Raw genomic sequence first — 18,632 nt, 5'->3', positions numbered from 1 at the left:
ATGTCGTTGCAGTAACTTTCGAAGGTTGACTTTGAGTCAAGGGTGACTCCCAAGAATTTCACCTTGTAGGTGCTATCCTGTGTGTTCCATGGTTATAGAGAGAAATGATATTCTCAGTTCTTGTTAGGTTGAAATTTAGTTAATTCACAAGAAACCAACCCCTTCTCCATGAATACAATTTCCCATAATTTCTCTCAAGCTATTGTGTTTATGATAGTTTACAATAAAGCTGGTGTCATCTGCGTAGAGAGGAAGTTTTGTATGCAATAGATAATATCATCATTCGACATCGCGGCTTACAAGCATAGCACGTATATTTTACTCTTACTAAAAATCTGCTCAGTTTTCAAGTTAAACGTTGGAAAAATATAAATTTTTTTGCATCATTCGATAGTGTTAAATGTGTAGAGTTGAAATGTGCAAAGAAATGTACGTCATGGAAGTTAGCAACAGAATCAGAAACGAAAATCAAATTTTTACAGTCGCCCAGATAAGTTCTTCACGCAATTTATTTTTTTTGCATATGGATTAAATCTGATTTTAAAGATCTAAAATAAAGGTAAGAGAAAAACTATAATTACATATAGACAAAAAAGTATAAATTTTATTTTTTTTTTGGTATAAAAGATAAATGTTTGTAAAATAATAAATAACTTAAAAAAATTGTAGTAATTAGTAATAATTTTGTTACATCTTCAAACTTGGCATATAAATAAAAGATAATAAAATACACCAAATATCTCAGAGACACACGTTTTTTTAGGGGTGTTAATAGTAGTAGTAACCCCCAAATAGTTTAAAAAATTGTAGTAATTAGTAATAGTTTTGTTACACTTTCAAACTTGGGATGTAAATGAAAGTTAATAAGATACATGATATATTTCAAACGTTTTTTTAGGGGTTGCTTACACCCCTTCAACCTCTGAAAAAAGTGTGTCTCTGAGATATATGGTGTATATTATTATCTTTCATTTATACACCAAGTTTGAAGGTGTAACAAAATTATTACTAATTACTACAATTTTTTAAACTATTTGGGGGTGGCTTACACCCCTTCAACCCCTGAAAAAACGTGTGTCTCTGAGATATATCGTGTATTTTATTATCTTTCATTTATATGCCAAGTTTGAAGGTGTAACAAAATTTTTAAAAATTACTGTGATTTTTTTAAGTTATTTATTATTTTACAAACATTTATCTTTTATACTAAAAAAAAAATAAAATCTATACTTTTTTGTCTATAAGTAATTATAGTTTTTCTCTTAACTTTATTTTAGATGTTTAAAATCAGATTTAATCCTTAAATATGCAAAAAAATAGATTGCGTGCAGAACTTATCTGGGCGACTGTAAACATTTGATTTTCGTTTCTGATTCTGTTGCTAACTTCCATGACGTAGAAATGTTGGTGTTTCTGTAACATATTACTATAAAAAGAAAGACAACATCTGTAAGTAATTATTGTTTTCATTATCACTGTAAACAAGCAGCCATAGTTTTTCGATGGCGGGGATATGTGCAAGCTGGAAACAATCTACAGCTGGCGCTCGATCCACGGCACGCATTGTCGCATTCAGTGTGATAGCTGCAAGGCGGACCTGCATGTCGCGTGTACAGGCCTCTCTGCGGATGACCACTCGCGCCTTTCGCGCATTATAATCACAACACTGAAAATCCTTTGCAACGGCTGTAATGAAAACTTTGATCAACTGACCGCTAAGAGGGAGTCTATCGTGGCATTAAAAGTGGAGCTTTTAAACAAAATCGATATACTAAACACTAAAACAGCCATCTTGAGACTCAAACGAGGACTCGAAGTGCTGTTTTGGAGCCAAAAACGTTGGAAGAAGTTACCGCCGAAGCGGTTGAAAGAATAAATAGATCTAAAAACGTCTTGATTAAAGGGATTCCAGAATCTCTTGGTGACGTCACAACTCATAAACAAAAGGATACTACGGAGGTCATGAAAACATTAACTGTCATAGATGAGCACGTACCAGTTCTAATTTCCGTTCTGAGATTGGGACAAGTATCAAAACCCGGAGGACGCCCTCGCTACAGTAAAGTTACCTTTACTGATGCTAGCACGGTAAAGAAACTATTACGTCAGAAAAATAAACTCCTGGATAATGACCTTACCCGCTCGATCAAAATATCAGATGACAAAACCAAAAATCGACTTAACTATTTAACCCAATTACGAGAAGAACTTGAACGTAAAAATGCTAATGGTGAAAATAACCTTACCATCAAGTACATAAAAGGGGTACCAGAAATTGTGTCTGTCGACACAAAAAACGATTAGATACATCTTTTCTCCAATGGAAAATCTTATATACAAACCTAGGCAGTTTATTGGCTAAATACAACGAGTTCTATACTCTACAAAATTCAACTAACAAACCCAAATCTTATTTTTATAACCGAAACATGGCTTTCAAATAAAATACCTGACTCCTAGGTTGACTTACCCGGGTATACTTTATTCAGAACAGATAGAACAAATAAACCTGGGGGCGGAGTTTGCGCCTATGTAAGCAATCAAATTTTAATTGATTTTTCTTCACAAAAGTTACCATTTTCTTCTGAGAACATAGACACCCTAATATTAAAAATAGCAAGCAAAGATATTTCTTTTACTTTTATATGTATCTATCGGTCCCCCGCAAATGATACCAGGTTGGAAAACAACAAAAAGCTTTTTGAACAGATGCAAGACTTGTCAAGGACATGCGAAACTTTAGTAATAGTCGGTGACTTTCATTTTCCTAGCTTAAAATGGCCGCTTACGTTATTTCCTGAACCATACAATTCTGAAACCTATTTTAGTGACTTAATATTAAATAGTAATCTGTCCCAACTTATCACTGAACCCACCAGATACAGACAAAACCGGGAACCATCGACCCTCGACTTATTACTAACAAACGAAGAATCTCTTGTTTGCAATATTAAAATCGAGGACCCTATTGGAAAATCAGATCATAATATAATCAATGCAGAATTTTAATTTTCCACAAAATCCCATAATGGAAAACAGAGCACTAGTCAACATAAATAATTGGTGACAAATTTCGAACATGTCGGTAATGATCTAGGAAAGTTGGACTGGGACCAAATATTTATATCCTGTGAATCCTCATCTGAAATATGGTCAGTTTTTTATAATATTCTTTGCGACTCTATTACTTTGAATTCTCAAGAAAAACCAATGCGACAGAAAGCTAAGAAACCTTGGATAAATAAAAATCTTTTTAACATGGTTAAACGGAAGAAACATTTTTGGACAAAATATAAGCATTCAAGAAATAACATTGAACTGACGAATCATCGTAGTTTTTCAATAATGCTTACAAACTTAATCAAAAATTCCCGCCAGAATTTTGAAATTAATTTATCAAACGACAAAAACTCCAAAAAACTATTTAAATACATTCGCTCCTCAATTAAATCAAGGGTTTCAATACCGTTACTAAAAAAGAGCAACAACAACATGTGTGAAAACGAAATGCAAGTCGCGGAAGAGTTGGCGAGAACTTTCGAACAGGCATTCACTAAAGAGCCCGAACAAGATGTATTACCTACCCCACACTGTCCTCGTATCTTAAACTCTTTAACAACAGTAAATATAAATGAGGAAAATATTAAATAAAAGATTCAAAAATTAAAAAACGATTCGTCTGCAAGTTTGGACAAATTAACGGCAACTATTCTAAAAAAATGCAGTGAAGTGATAGCTACGCCTCTTTCAAAAGTAATGAAATACTCAATAATGAAAAACCCTGTACCCGAACAGTGGAAAGTCGCATCGGTCACGCCAATTTTTAAAAAAAGCGATAAGTTATCAGCAGGCAACTATAGGCCGATAAGCCTAGATTGTTTGCAAAATTATGGAGTCCATTGTTCGAGATGAAGTGCAAACATTCTTTACTGAAAATTATGTAATATCCAACACGTATTTGTAAGGGGTCGCTCTACGATTACTAACCTGCTTCAATGCCTTAACCAGTGGATAACAGCCTTAGACAAAAACCAACCAATAGATGTCATCAAATATAGCAAAGTCGAGGTAGCTAAAGCATTTGATAGAGTTCCCACGAAGCGATTGTTACATAAGCTAGAACATCTTGGCATTAGAGGAGAATTGTTAAATTGGATTGAAGACTTTTTAAAAAACAGAAAGTTCAGTGTGAGGTTGAGGGGTACCAGCCGAGTCCCTCAGGGCTCCGTCCTCGGCCCTCTTCTGTTCCTAGCTTACACATGTGATTTACCTTCAGAACTAAAATGTTGCGTATCAATATTTGAGGCGACACAAAAATATATGCAGTCCCCCTAACTTCTTATCAACAATTGCAAACCGATCTGGACACTATTTGGAAGTGGTGCAGTGAATGGTTACTTCCTCTTAACGCGGACAAGTGTGTGGTGTTACATTTAGGAAAAAATAATCCCCAGCTACCCTACCAAATAAATAACATTGAACTTAAAAAAGTCGAATCTTATTGTGATCTCGGAATAATAGTAACAAAGGATCTCTCTTGGTCCCAGCATTTTGCCTTAATTGTGAAACGTGCAAATTCTATGCTGTATCTGCTACAAAAGGCTTTTGTTAAAATTCCATTTCACAATTTTATGAAGTTGTATACCACGTTTGTCCGGCCTATTATTGAATATGCAGGTCCCGTCTGGTGCGCGGACTTGGTGCGCGACAAAAATTTACTTGAATTGTTGCAGCGACGCGCTACACGATCTACGTATGGTTTGCGTATGCCGAGACCTACCTACAGCGAGAGACTTTCAAATGCGAACTTGCTAACTTTTGATAAACGAAAGCTTCGTGGTGATTTAATTTTTACATTCAGAATCCTGTATAATTATTTGGACTGTGATCTAAACGAACTATTTGAAAGAAATCGGGATATTAGACTTCGCGGTCACACTTTAAAATTAAAAAAAAAAACAGATGTATAAAACAAAAACACGTCAAATGTTTTTGCCTAATAGAGTGTTTGATGTTAGGAATTCGTTACCCTTAGATGTTATAACTGCTCCTACTGTAAACTGTTTTAAGAATCGTCTGGATAGATTGGACATGTTTAGTGTTTAATTTGGAAGCTGACATTTGAAGATTTATTCAAATATATCGCAATGCCTGCTTAGTTCATAGAGCTATACAGAATGTAAATTATTGGCTTTTATCTAATAAAATAATAATAATAATAATTTGGAGCTCTGGGGTACACCTCCTGACCATTACTCCAGACAACCATTCATTTGAATATGTATACTGACGCCTGCCTACTAGATAGCTATTGATCAAATTGCAGCTTGGCTAAAAAAACTCCATAACATCTGGTTTGATGACATGGTTTTCGATTAATGCAGGACAAGGTCTTTCCCTTCTTTCCATCAATTCCAAGATCTCGTCAGTCATCCAAGATTTCTTCATCTGTTTGTCAGGCTTTAAGTACTTTTCTTTGACTTTATGTATACTTGATGACAATTCAGAAATGTATGCTTCTTTTAAAACGTCGGATATTCTGATGACGCAGAATAAAATTAGCTTTGACTTAAAGAACGTTTAAGTATTACGTGACGCACTTTTTAGGGATTTTTGACCCACCTGCCGCATGCAGCATGTATGCAGTAAGTTTTGTAGTGTTCCGTGAAGTGATTTTCGTTTAATATTCCTTATGTGAAGGAAAAAACTTTTGTGAAAATACCTGTTTTTCAAAGACTGATATTTACATCTGTAATGGTTATTACGATAATTGTTCTTTGAACTGTTATTCAAAATTTCGCTAAACGATTAAGACTTAAGAGGTTGCAAGACTGGAACATCAATCTCTTACTATTTGTGTGTAGTATTCCTTAGAGTTACTGATGAATATCCTTCATTGGTTGTATACTAGTACAAAGAAAATAGTATGTTTGTCGCAAGACAAATTTAAAAGAAAGTCTTTTTACTTCCTCAACATAAATGCAGTTTTATGGATATTGACATTATTTCCACTGAGTAAGAAACGAAAATTTAGAAAAATAAATTCATAAAATTCTTTCTCATTTTATAAATTTAATAACTACTGATGAAACATTGCGCATTTAAGCAGCATATAGTTTTTAAGATGATATGAAAACATTAGACAAGAATCGGGTACTGAAAAATAATGGAATAAAAAATTGAGTAATATGATTAGAGATAGTCATGATAATTAATTGTTATCATCCCGGCGTTTGTCCATAGAGTAGTCAATCATTCTGTTTCATCGATGATTGGAAGACCCAAAGCTACAGAGTATGAAACATGAGTAGTCATAAACATTTGATCAACATCATGTAGTCTCTTAGAAGCCATTCGGCATCTTCGGAAGTTCTCTTCATCGTTCCCTTGTGCGCCAATACGTTCGGGCCTAATCTTCGCCTGAATTGAAGGAGTTGGTTTGTGCATTATACGTGTTGAAGGTGTGTTTTTTTGCGATGAGAAATATAGACCACATTTGTTGCATACGCGTTTTACTGTTCACTTTGACAGTAGAATTTGGAAGATAGAAAGACAGTTGTTCAGCCTGACCTCCTTACCCTGGTGCGTTACGTAATACTGGAATGTTCCCTTGCAGAAGATTTCTTTAATTGCTGAAAGTCATAACCTCAAACTAAATGATTCAAAATTATGTGCAATGCTTTTTCGCAAAATAAAAGTCATCTACAAAACTGCACTGAAAATTTAAAAATTAATATTAACGAAACGGTCGTGCCAATAGTTGCAGAAAATCGTGATTGAGGAGTTATACTTGATTTAAATCTTAGTTTTGCCTTCCATATTAGGAACCATTACCCTCAAATACTAAATACTTGCTTTGGCAATTCCCGTGTACTGTCACTGCTAGATTATGGAGACATTGTTTAAGATGACTCTTTAACCGTGTCCTTCTCAAGGACGATACAAAAATGGCAAAATAATAGTTGTATACGTTTTTATTTTAACATACCATATAGGCAACATGTTACTCTTTATCTGAATTCAAATTTTACACTAAATATGAGGAATAGGAGAAAATGTCAGATTTACAAAATAATTAAATTAGATGAAAAGATCTAGGGCTTTTCCCTATACCTTTTTTATTCCCTATTACCCTATAGCAGCCTCACTATAGGTTTACAGGCAAGGGTGGCTTGGCCGTAATAGGTTGAGTAGAGAACCACTTGATTGTAGAATTCAATACTGGTTTATTCACAAAAATTAACAACTATTTATATCAGTCTTAAGATAACAATTCGAGGTAATTATACAAATCAAGGTGAGCATCGTAATCATAATTTTAACTATTTACTAATTTCGACCTTGCGAACTTATAGCAAACGTGAGCTTAAAATCCATCGCAAATACCTTGACCGGCTAATATAAACAATTTTATATAAATATGTATGAATATTTAAAACTACCAAAAAATGTAAAATATTTAAAAAATGTCGTTTAGACATATTCCCCGCTCTCTCTGCTTTCTGCTGGAAAAATGTTTAAGGGTCGGAGTTCTACGATCTCGGTCTCTCTGGTCTTATGTCTGGGTTCTCGTTGCTTGTATTGTCTAATTTTAATAACCCATAGGAATACGCAAGACACTAGGATGATGATCAGTATAGTACAGCCCCCTGCAGTATAGGAGTGGAGTGTGACCTTCTTCCATATCTTGTCTTCCAGCTGCTGGTCTAGTCGCTGCTCGTCAATCGAAAGGTTAGTCAGGTCATCTGATACCTTGAACACGGCTTCTCTCGAAAAACTGCTGATTGTGTTTGTTTCTGTATGGTGTAGGTCGCTGACATTAATAAATGTTGATGTTTTTGTATAACTAGAAACAACAGGAACGGTATCAAATCGGTTTGCAATTATATTATTTTGTTTTGTTTTTAGAATGCATGCTTCAGTTAATTGAATTATACCAGTGGTGTTTAATACCATTTCTTCTCGTATGCCATTGCACGTGATTGCGATGCTTATGGGATTTGGAGAGATAAACATCCATGTATTTGGAGTAAAAAGCTGTTTCCAAATAGTCGTGTGGAGGTTATGTTTTGTTATGTTGCAAGAATTCCCTTGATGTCGTTGATATATTTCGTCAATGACGCAATTTGGACTGGCGTCTATGTTCCTAACTATTGTCGGCGAACATAAATAATGGCTGCTTCGATGTATACATACTGTTAACTCATTGTGTGATAGCTCAAAGTATTGTTGATTGTTGTAGTCGACTGCCAGAATGCCATTAGGTATTTCCAGATACCAGTAGGAATTGTTTTCAACATGAAGGGCTGTTGGATACACTTTCATGAGGTTGAAATTGGAAATATCTTCAATGGCAAAATGTGTGAAGATTTTTGCAATTTGCCTTCCCTCTTGTTATAGCGACGTTCTTATGGGTATCTGCCTTATTTTCAAATGGGATGGTAGCTTCGCGTTGGCTTTCTGAAGGATATTCTGAACATGGGTTGGCTGCTTTGCGTGGCTTGACTGACTTGTCTGCTTTGACTGACTTGACTGCTTTGATTGGCTCGACTGCTTTGATTAGCTCGACTGCTTTGGCTGCTTCGATTGGCTTGCCTGCTTTGACTGGCTTGTCTGCTTTGATTGACTCGACTGCTTTGATTGGCTTGACTGCTTTAACTTGACTTGCCTGCTTCGACTGACTTGACTGCTTTGATTGGCTTGACTGCTTTAACTTGACTTGTCTGCTTCGACTGCTTTAACTGCTTTGATTGGCTCGACTGCTTCGATCGCTTGATTGCTTTGGCTGCTTTGCTTTGACTGACTTGTCTGCTTTGGCTGCTTTGATTTGAAGATGGAGTCGGCCCTTTTTGGCGGTTGCTCCTGACTTGACTTGACGATGGAGACGGCTCTTTTTGGCGGTTACTCCTTTTGTTTAACTCGAAGATGGAGGCGGCGTCGTGGGCGGCAACTCCTTTGGTTTAACTTGAAGATGGACGCGGCGTCGTGGGCGGCAACTCCTTTGGTTTAATTTGAAGATGGAGGCGGCGTCGTGGGCGGCAACTCCTTTGGTTTAACTCGAAGATGGAGGCGGCGTCGTGGGCGGCAACTCCTTTGGTTTACTTGAAGATGGAGGCGGCGTCGTGGGCGGCAACTCCTTTTGTTTAATTTGAAGATGGAGGCGGCGTCGTGGGCGGCAACTCCTTTGGTTTACTTGAAGATGGAGGCAGCGTCGTGGGCGGCAACCCCTTTGGTTTAATTTGAAGATGGAGGCGGCGTCGTGGGCGGCAACTCCTTTTGTTTAATTTGAAGATGGAGGCGGCGTCGTGGGCGGCAACTCCTATTGGTTTAATTTAAAGATGGAGGCGGCGTCGTGGGCAGCAACTCCTTTTATTTAATTTGAAGATGGAGGCGGCGTCGTGGGCGGCAACTCCTTTTGTAGATGGAGACAGCGTCATGAGCGGCTGCTCCTGGTTCAATTAAAAGCTCGAAGGACCATGAAAAGATCTAGGGCTTATCCCTAAACCTTTTTTATTCCCTACTACCCTATAGCAGCCTCACTATAGGTTTACAGGCAAGGGTGGCTTGGCCGTAGTAGGTTGAGCAATAAGAACTACTGGGTGTAGAACTCAATACTTGACTGGTTTAACTGCTTTGATTGGCTCGACTGCTTCGATTGGCTTGATTGCTTTGGCTGCTTTGCTTTGACTGACTTGTCTGCTTTGGCTGCTTTGATTTGAAGATGGAGTCGGCCCTTTTTGGCGGTTGCTCCTGACTTGACTTGACGATGGAGACGGCTCTTTTTGGCGGTTACTCTTGGCTTGACTTGAAGATGGAGGCGGCGTCGTGGGCGGCAACTCCTTTTGTTTAACTCGAAGATGGAGGCGGCGTCGTGGGCGGCAACTCCTTTGGTTTACTTGAAGATGGAGGCGGCGTCGTGGGCGGCAACTCCTTTGGTTTAATTTGAAGATGGAGGCGGCGTCGTGAGCGGCTGCTCCTGGTTCAATTAAAAGCTCGAAGGACCATGAAAAGATCTAGGGCTTTTCCCTATACCTTTTTTATTCCCTATTACCCTATAGCAGCCTCACTATAGGTTTACAGGCAAGGGTGGCTTGGCCGTAATAGGTTGAGTAGAGAACCACTTGATTGTAGAATTCAATACTGGTTTATTCACAAAAATTAACAACTATTTATATCAGTCTTAAGATAACAATTCTAGGTAATTATACAAATCAAGGTGAGCATCGTAATCATAATTTTAACTATTTACTAATTTCGACCTTGCGAACTTATAGCAAACGTGAGCTTAAAATCCATCGCAAATACCTTGACCGGCTAATATAAACAATTTTATATAAATATGTATGAATATTTAAAACTACCAAAAAATGTAAAATATTTAAAAAATGTCGTTTAGACATTAGATGAGCCGTTATATTTAAGGGAATTTATTGCTACCTTGTGATATCTTCTGGCTATACAAGTAATAAAATGTATTTTAGTCAATTATTTAATTTTTGGCTTTTATTTCATTTATTCGAAAAATTTTGACACATTTGGTTTTTTGAGCTGTTTTTTTAATCTTCAAAAACCAATGAAAAATTACAATTTTATTGTACTTAGGTTTCTTGTATGTAGTGCAAACTTTTGAACACTTTTTTAATATTTTTAATAATTTGTAGTAAAATCTTCCTAATTTCTCTTCTTGGCCCATCAAACGTTGATTTTACATATTTGGTTCTTCGAGTCGGATTTTGTGCTTACATGCCAATTTTTAACAATCAAAGTTTTGATTTTCTTTCTTATACATCAAGAAATGCTTACCGTTAACATTAACCGATAACACAAACTAAAAACAGCACATGTGGTGTTCAGCTTGTTAAAGCATACTAAAACTAATATAAGTATAAACTAAACACAGTATTTTTTAATTTGAATTAATTTAAAAATAATAAAACAAAAATAATAATACATTTTCATTTTTATTTGGCTTTTACAGATAAAAAACCGATTCGAAGGACCAAACAAGTCAAAGTTTTTCGCAAAAATCGACGTAAATATGATGAACAAAGAGTAGAAATTAGGGTTTTTGTTATAGTAGATAAAGTACCAACGATTCTATAGAAATTTTTATAAAACTTAATTAAATCAAATAAAGAAGGTTAAACCCAAAACAAATTGTGATGGAAATAACTTAGTTGAATGGTCTGTTTATGCGCTTCGATAAAATAAAAGTAGGCTGTATAAAACAAATTGCGTTGCTAAGAACAATATTTTGCGTTGCTAAGAAGCCGATTTTGACGTTTAAATCAACTTTCAATGCATTAGTGTTATTGTTAACAATTAAAAATGGCTCGTGGTAAGGCTGTCTCTGACGAAATAAGAAAAGTGATCATTCACTTGCATTTAAAAGGTCAAAATGCTTCCTAAATCGCTGACAGTATTAACAAATCGAGGTATACAGTTCGAAATATTATTAAATTGTACAAAAAAACGGGATCTGTTGCTCAAAAACCCAGAATTGGAACACGACCACATTATTCCAACACCAACTTAAGAACCTTAAAACGGATTATCAAATCGGCGTGCTAATTACAACGAATTGAAATTATTGTGGAATCAGGCAACAACAAAAAAGTTTTCAAGAGTAACCTGTCACAGAGCCGCCCAAAAACTGGGATTTAAAACTTACAAGGTAGGCTTAAATTATTTTTTTTATTATTTGTTTTCAAGTTTCAGTATTTTTAGGCAAAAGAGAAACCCCTACTGACAAAAATTCAGAAGAAAAACAGGCTAGCGTGGGCTAAAGAACACAAATTATGGTCTTCGAACCAATGGAACTCGATTATTTGGAGTGATGAAGCCAGATTTGTATTGTAAGTAACCGTTGGTGATAGTAGAAGTCGTGTCGTAAGAACTAAAGAAGAAGTGTTTCAGAATGAATGACTTAAAAAAAAAGTTAAGTTTCCGCCTTATGTTATGATCTGGGGATCGATGTCAGCAAGTGAAGTAGGAAACTTACACTTTGTGGAAGCTATTATGCATGCTGATAAGTACATTAATGTGCTTGAAAATAACCTAATACCCCAAATTGAACAAATGCGTTTAAACAATATCGAATGTATCTTCCAACAAGATGGTGCCGCTTGCCATACGGCTAAAAAAGTAAAAGATTGGATGTTAGAAAACATAATTCCAGTTTTAAAGTGGAAGTCGAGTAGTCCAGATCTATCGCCGATTGAAACCTTGTGGCATATCATGAAGAAGAAGCTCAGATCGAATCCCGCAAGAACCGTTCCAGAATTGCGAACCCGTCTCCAAGAAATTTGGAATAGTTTTACACCAGATGACTGTCAAACATTAGTTGTCACTATGTTAAGACGTATTAAAGCAGTAATCAGTCGAAAAGGCGATGTAACGCAGTGGTAATTTGCTGCTATTTGGTTTTGTTGATTTTTATTAATCGACAGATTTTTTGAATTTTTGTAAGATATTTTTCCTCAGTTATAAAACATGTAGTATTTTAAGCTAATATTAAATAAAAAGATCATATGTTATCAGAAATACCTTTTAGTTTTTAATACGTTTTCGCTAATATGTCAAATTTCATAAAAAATCCTAGTTTTGATAGTTGGGCCAACTTCACTGAGACAGGGCTCGTATGTACCCGGAGAGGCTTATTACACGTTCGATAGTAAGCAAAATTGAAAAAAAGCTTAGAGATTTTGGTCATGTTAGAGACAAATATGAGGTGGACCATCCCACGCTTCCAGAAAACAGACAATTAGATATTTTGCTCGATTTACAAGAAAATCCACATAAATCAACTCGAGTTGCTGCAGATCACTCGGTTAGTAAATCATGTGTTCTAAAATATTGGCATTTATATAAAATTAATTTAATTCAGGAGCTTATTGAAAATTATCACATCCGCAGAATAGAGTTTTGCGAAATAATGATGAATTTTTAAGTAAGATTGTTTTTTCCGACGAGGCAAGTTTTTTTTTAATGGCTCTGTAAATAGGCAAAATTTTCGTTATTGGGCACCAGAAAATCCATACTGGAGTATGTAAAGTGACACACAATTTCCTAAGAAGTTAAACGTGTGGGCAGGAATTGTGGGCACGTCAATTGTGGGTCCCTATTTTATTGAGGGCGCACTTACTTCTGAAAAATATTTAGAGTTGCTTCAAAATCAGATAATACCTAATTTAATTGCACTTTATCCAAATGGTGAAAACCCATTTAAACCGGCAGATTCGATATAGTTCCAACAGAATGACGCCCCCCACACTATTCGCGAACAGTACGAGATTACCTTACCAACATTTTCCCAAATAGATGGACTGGAAGGGGGGGTTTTATTGAATGGCCAGCAAGGTCGCCAGATTTAACCCCATTGGATTTTTATCTATGGGGTTATCTAAAATCTAAAGTTTATTTTGCAGCCTGAAGAATTAAAAAATAGAATTAGAGCCGAAATACAACGAATCTGGTCTCAAACAATAAGTAAAGTATTACAAGAATTTGAATATCGACTTGGTTACTGTCAGGAAGTTAATGGTCAACAATTTTAACATTTGTTTTGTTTTTTTTTATAAACTGTTCCAAAAATTCATGGTTATTTATAAAAAATTTAATCGCATATTTCTTAATAAATATTGAGGTTAGGTATAGGACATGGTATACAAAATATACTTAAAATTTTATACAGAATTTAAAAATAAAATAAAAAATAAGTAAAAAAATATTAAATTGTTATTATTTAAAAAAATTAAGTTGATAGTCATAGCTCATTTTTGGCTCACCCTGTATACATGAATTCATCATCAAAAAAATCGCGACAAAAAATAAAAATTAACGTGTCCGAGCATTTTTTTTTTCGAACACACCCCTGAATTTTAAATGAGTTTGTTCCAACTTACGCGTCCTCACTGTATGTTCTTAAACTTCGTTTGGGTTTAACCTTCTTTATTTGATTTAATTAAGTTTTGTAGAAATAACTATAGAATTCTAAATCAATATTCATCAGTCTTCTTAAATTAATTAAAAATTTGCTATAGACTCGTTTGTACTTTAATTACTATACCAAATAACCTAATTTCTAGTCTTTGTTCATATTTACGTCGATTTTTGCGACAAACTTTGACTCGTTTGGTCCTTCGAATCGGTTTTCTATCTTTGAAATCCAAAATTTATTATTGTATAATATACCTATTTTTAAATAAATTCAAATTAAAAAATACTGTGCTTAGTATTTACTTATATTAGTTTTAGTATGCTTTAACAAGCTGAACACCACATGTACTGTTTTTAGTTCGTTTGTGTTATCAGTTAATATTTATATATCAATTTTCCTTTTATGTAAAAAAAGCAAAATTGGTTTTATGTAAAAAAGGAAAATTTGTCATTTTATATGTAGGCAATGTTGAAGATATTTGAAAAGGGGTTAAAACTAATTTTTTTCGGGTTGCACCGTACTTCAACCCTGAGTTATAGCATGGATCGTCTTAAGATATTAATTTTCTTACGTGATCGGTGCAACTGCAGACAAGAAGCCTTAAGTTACTATGATCACCCGCAAATCTTGACATTGAGAGGAGTTTTTATGCCCGAAAACTTAACACTTTTTCACTATTAATCTTTTTCCATAATAAAGGGTAAAATCTAATTTCTGAGGTCCCTCATCTCAGAATATATGCATTATCTTCTTATGTAAATAACAAATTCAAAGAAAAAAGTAGTGCATAACAATCATAAAATTTTACGACGTGGCACAAAATCAAATATCTGTTCTGCCTTACTTTATATAATGCGTAGCATGGAAAATTGACGCTGATGGCTATGAGGCGCATTGAATAGGACGTCGCGCCGCGATTCAAATAACTGATTCGACCGCGTAATATCCTCCCTGCACTGTAGTATGCACAAACTGAAACACATAATCTGCGTGTGATAATTTTTGCTCGTCTGTACGCCTTTATCACCAGGAGCATCGAAACATGTACCATTGGCTTAATTATTTGTAAAATCGGCCCCACCGGCCATGCCTATCGATAAGTTGCGTGTCCAGAGCAAACTGGGAGCTTGGGAGTGGTACTTTAACTTCATTCTTTGTTTACTTCGACTATTATTATTGGTTTACACACGAACCCAATACCTACGTATGCTTATGGTAATTTGTCAATTACTTATGGCACCATAAACAATTCTTGGGTTCATGTTGTACTTCAATGAAATCCAGAAGATATTTTTAAAATTTTCAGCAGCTTACAGCAGGTCAAAAATTATGAAAAGTTAGAGAGATACCTAATTAAAATTGTCATGTCACTTATAATGTAATTGCAGGAAATCAATTACTCAAGTAAGAAAAGGAGAGAAATTATGAGGTGAAGCTCCATGTCGTAAAAAGGGTAAAACGTAAATCTATTAGCCAAAGGGATTTAAGATTATCTTTAAGTACCACCCAGAACGTTTAAAGTCTATAGTAATAAGGATATTGCGTACCATCTAAACATATGTGGTTTGCCCCTAGTAGTTAATTTAATTTGCAAAACTCGCAACGGGTTTAACGTGGTTTTATTGCTGATTAATAATGGAATTTTTAGAGAAGTACCTTATGTATAAGACTTTAGAGCAGTAGGCCTGGATCCAGTGTAAAAATCTGCATTTTTTTTGGAAAACAGGATCATACTACTTCTATCTGCAGTTTTATATCCAGGTCATACATAGTTTTTAAACTCGACAAACTTAAAAACTGGGTGCATGAAATTAATGATGATATGGTGGGAAATCATTAAAATCTTCTCATGATTACCAAAGTAGCAAAGCAACTGCATATATTATAGTATTTTTACCATTTATTAAGGGTGAATTAAAACACTCGATGCACAAAAATAGTTATTTGATTTATTTACACACTTCACATTTATTTCACCTACACTAAACACGATCACTTACTTAGAACATTGAATACACTAGCATAAACATTGGCTGCTTCGGATTGAGCGGAACATACAGGGGGCAGAGGGAATATTTTGTTGATAAACATGATTAGTATTCCATGTTACCAGGGATTGCTTAATTTTAACAGAAGAAAATGAACTGATATAATAAATTATTATAATTACCAGAAACTGAGTTGCTTTCTTTATTATAAAGCAAAGGAAAGAGTGAAACTCGTTTAATAACCAAAACTATTTTGTACTATATTTACACTAAACACTAACAATAATTAATATTTTTAATTTCGATTCTTTAAATCACCAAATTTCCACACACAGCGGCAATACTGTAGATTGAGCCTAGAAGTATTCTCGCGATAAAGGTATTTGGCAACTGCGCTCGTTTGTTTACTTTTGGATAGTGCACCTTTGATACAGTATTAGTATTAAAAAGATGTTTTAAGTGGTGTCAGTGCGTTTTGTTAATTAATATTGAGACTAAAAACTCCGTTTTTGCTACAAAATGATAAAGAAGCCTGAAGTGGAATGAATTCAAAAAAATTAAAATCGTTCCTTTCACAGGGGAGTTAGGTATCAATGGTGTCATCCTTCTAAGTTATAATATTATAAAAGACGGCATATTTGTGAAGTATCTATTAAGTATTGGATACCAAAATATTAATAAAAATGTTTAATTAAGTATATTATTATAATCTAGCAAATTTATTGCTTATTCGAACCAGAAATGCCGCAAAATTAATGTGTGCAAAAATGAAGGTAGTTTCTGGTCGATATTCAGCAACCAAAATCTAGAACGCAGCATATGTCGTTTGCCAGCAACATATTTATAATCGGCGCCCATTATTATTTAATCTATATAATGTCCGTATCTCCTGGAATTCCAAAGGAGTTTTAATAATTTTTTGTCTAGATTTTTTTTTTTTTTAATGGTAAACACAAGCACAAGAGGAAAGTCCTATGTCACTATGCATGCACTATGCCCACATATTTGTGGGCATTTATATTAAATCACTGTAGCTTTTATGCGTCGGGAAATATGTGAGGTGGAAGCCCGTTCCACAAAGAAGATGTTCTCCAGATAAATGAGTCTCGATACAGCGACGTCCTTGGGGTAGGCAGATGGACTCTATGTTGATGAGCCGCAACTGCTAGACGTGTTCTTCTTGCCGGAACAGCCCTGGGTGGAATCAAGCCTGCCAGCTCAGAGGAGCACTTACCGTGATAATAACGGTAGAATAAACAGAGATCAGCCACCTTTCTCCTGTGCTCCAGACTATCCAGACTCCTTGTCAGTTCTGGTTTGTCGATAAGACGAATAGCTCTCTTCTGTATAGAATCCAGCAGGTTTAAACTATGCTTGGGTGCAGAGCTCCAAACATGCAGGTAATACTCGAGGGAAGGGCGTATTTGAGCCTTATAAAGAGTCAGCAGCTGTTCTGGTGTATACAGTTTTTTCGTTTTGAAAAGCACTCCGAGTTTTTTGGAAGCCGCCCTGGCGACCTCGGCAACGTGGTCATGCCAGGACACACTGTTGGTGACCTCGACTCCTAGAAGATGTAAAGATGATTTCATTGGCAATGTTTTCCCTGCCATAACCAGCTCCGGGCCACCAAGGTTAGTCTTCATCGTAAATACTGCAGTCTGCGTTTTTTTAGCGTTAAAATTGACCAGATTGTTACCGCCCCACTCCAAGATTGCTCTAATATCGTTGTTGGTTGAAGCTACTTGTTGCTGCCTAAGATTCTGAGAACTTGCGGCTGTCGTTGGTTTGACGGACTTAAATGTGGAAATAAGTGTGCTATCGTCCGCAAACCTGTAGATTGGATTGACAGTGGTTCCTAGCAAATCGTTGATATATATCAAGAAAAGGGTGGGGGTTAGAATGCATCCTTGAGGGACTCCAGCGCTGTTCAACAAAACTTTTGATCCAATTCAATAATGAGTTTTGTATGCCGATTGAGGAGAGCTTGGTTAGTAGTCCCTCATGCCACACTCTGTCAAATGCCTTGGAAATGTCAAGAGCGACTGAGCGGGACTCGCCGTGCTTCTCCATGGCCTCTGTCCACAAGTGTGTGACGTAAGCCAGAAGATCGCCGGTGGGTCTAAGCTTTCGGAAGCCGTATTGATGATCGCTGATTAGTCCAGATGATTTCAGATATCTTAACAATTGTTGGTTGACTGCTTTCTCCATAATCTTCGATATTACTGGAACTAGTGCAATCGGGCGGTAATTGGAGGGCATCGTCTTCTTACCTTTTTTGGGTACAGCTTGCACTCGAGCAGTTTTCGAGCTTGTTGGAAATTGGCCCTGCCAATACAATTATACGATGCCGTGAACAGTCTACATAAGGGAGGAGTCAGTTAGTCTGCACAACGTTTTAGTATTAGGGCTGGAATTCCACCGGGTCCAGAAGCTTTGTTGGTGTCTACGCTTTAAAGAATTTTATTTTAAAGAATTATATATTACCCTTGGCAAATATGGCGGTGTTTTGCCTTGCGAGTGCAGAGTAGAATTGGACGCGAAGAGTTTACCCAGTAAGTTGGCTTTTTCCCTTGCTGTTACCGCGATAGAACCATCATCTGCTGTTAGGGGTGGCAAGGCCGACTTAGCAAATCCTTGACTAACGGCTTTCGATACCGACCAGAAAGATCTTGTTCCATTTGGGCAGTTTAACAGTTTGTTTTTGA

The 18,632-nt window shown here is 35.9% G+C and overlaps 1 protein-coding gene and 1 long non-coding RNA gene across 4 annotated transcripts in view; both read left to right on the top strand.

The window, feature by feature from the left end:
• The window catches only part of LOC126741573 (autophagy-related protein 16-1), a 579,654-nt gene that overhangs the window by 386,542 nt on the left and 174,480 nt on the right, over positions 1 to 18,632 (top strand). The gene's annotated exons all lie outside the window — the stretch shown is intronic.
• On the top strand, positions 11,102 to 13,469 carry LOC126741586 (uncharacterized). Its single transcript, XR_007662231.1, has 3 exons — positions 11,102 to 11,674; positions 11,728 to 11,855; positions 11,917 to 13,469. It is a non-coding gene; the product is annotated as an uncharacterized LOC126741586 (long non-coding RNA).

The sequence above is a fragment of the Anthonomus grandis genome, chromosome 10, assembly GCF_022605725.1.
Source record: "Anthonomus grandis grandis chromosome 10, icAntGran1.3, whole genome shotgun sequence".
Classification (NCBI taxonomy): Eukaryota; Metazoa; Arthropoda; class Insecta; order Coleoptera; family Curculionidae; genus Anthonomus; species Anthonomus grandis.
The sequence above is the reverse complement of the archived record's forward strand: the minus strand, read 5'-3'. Positions and strand labels throughout refer to the sequence as shown.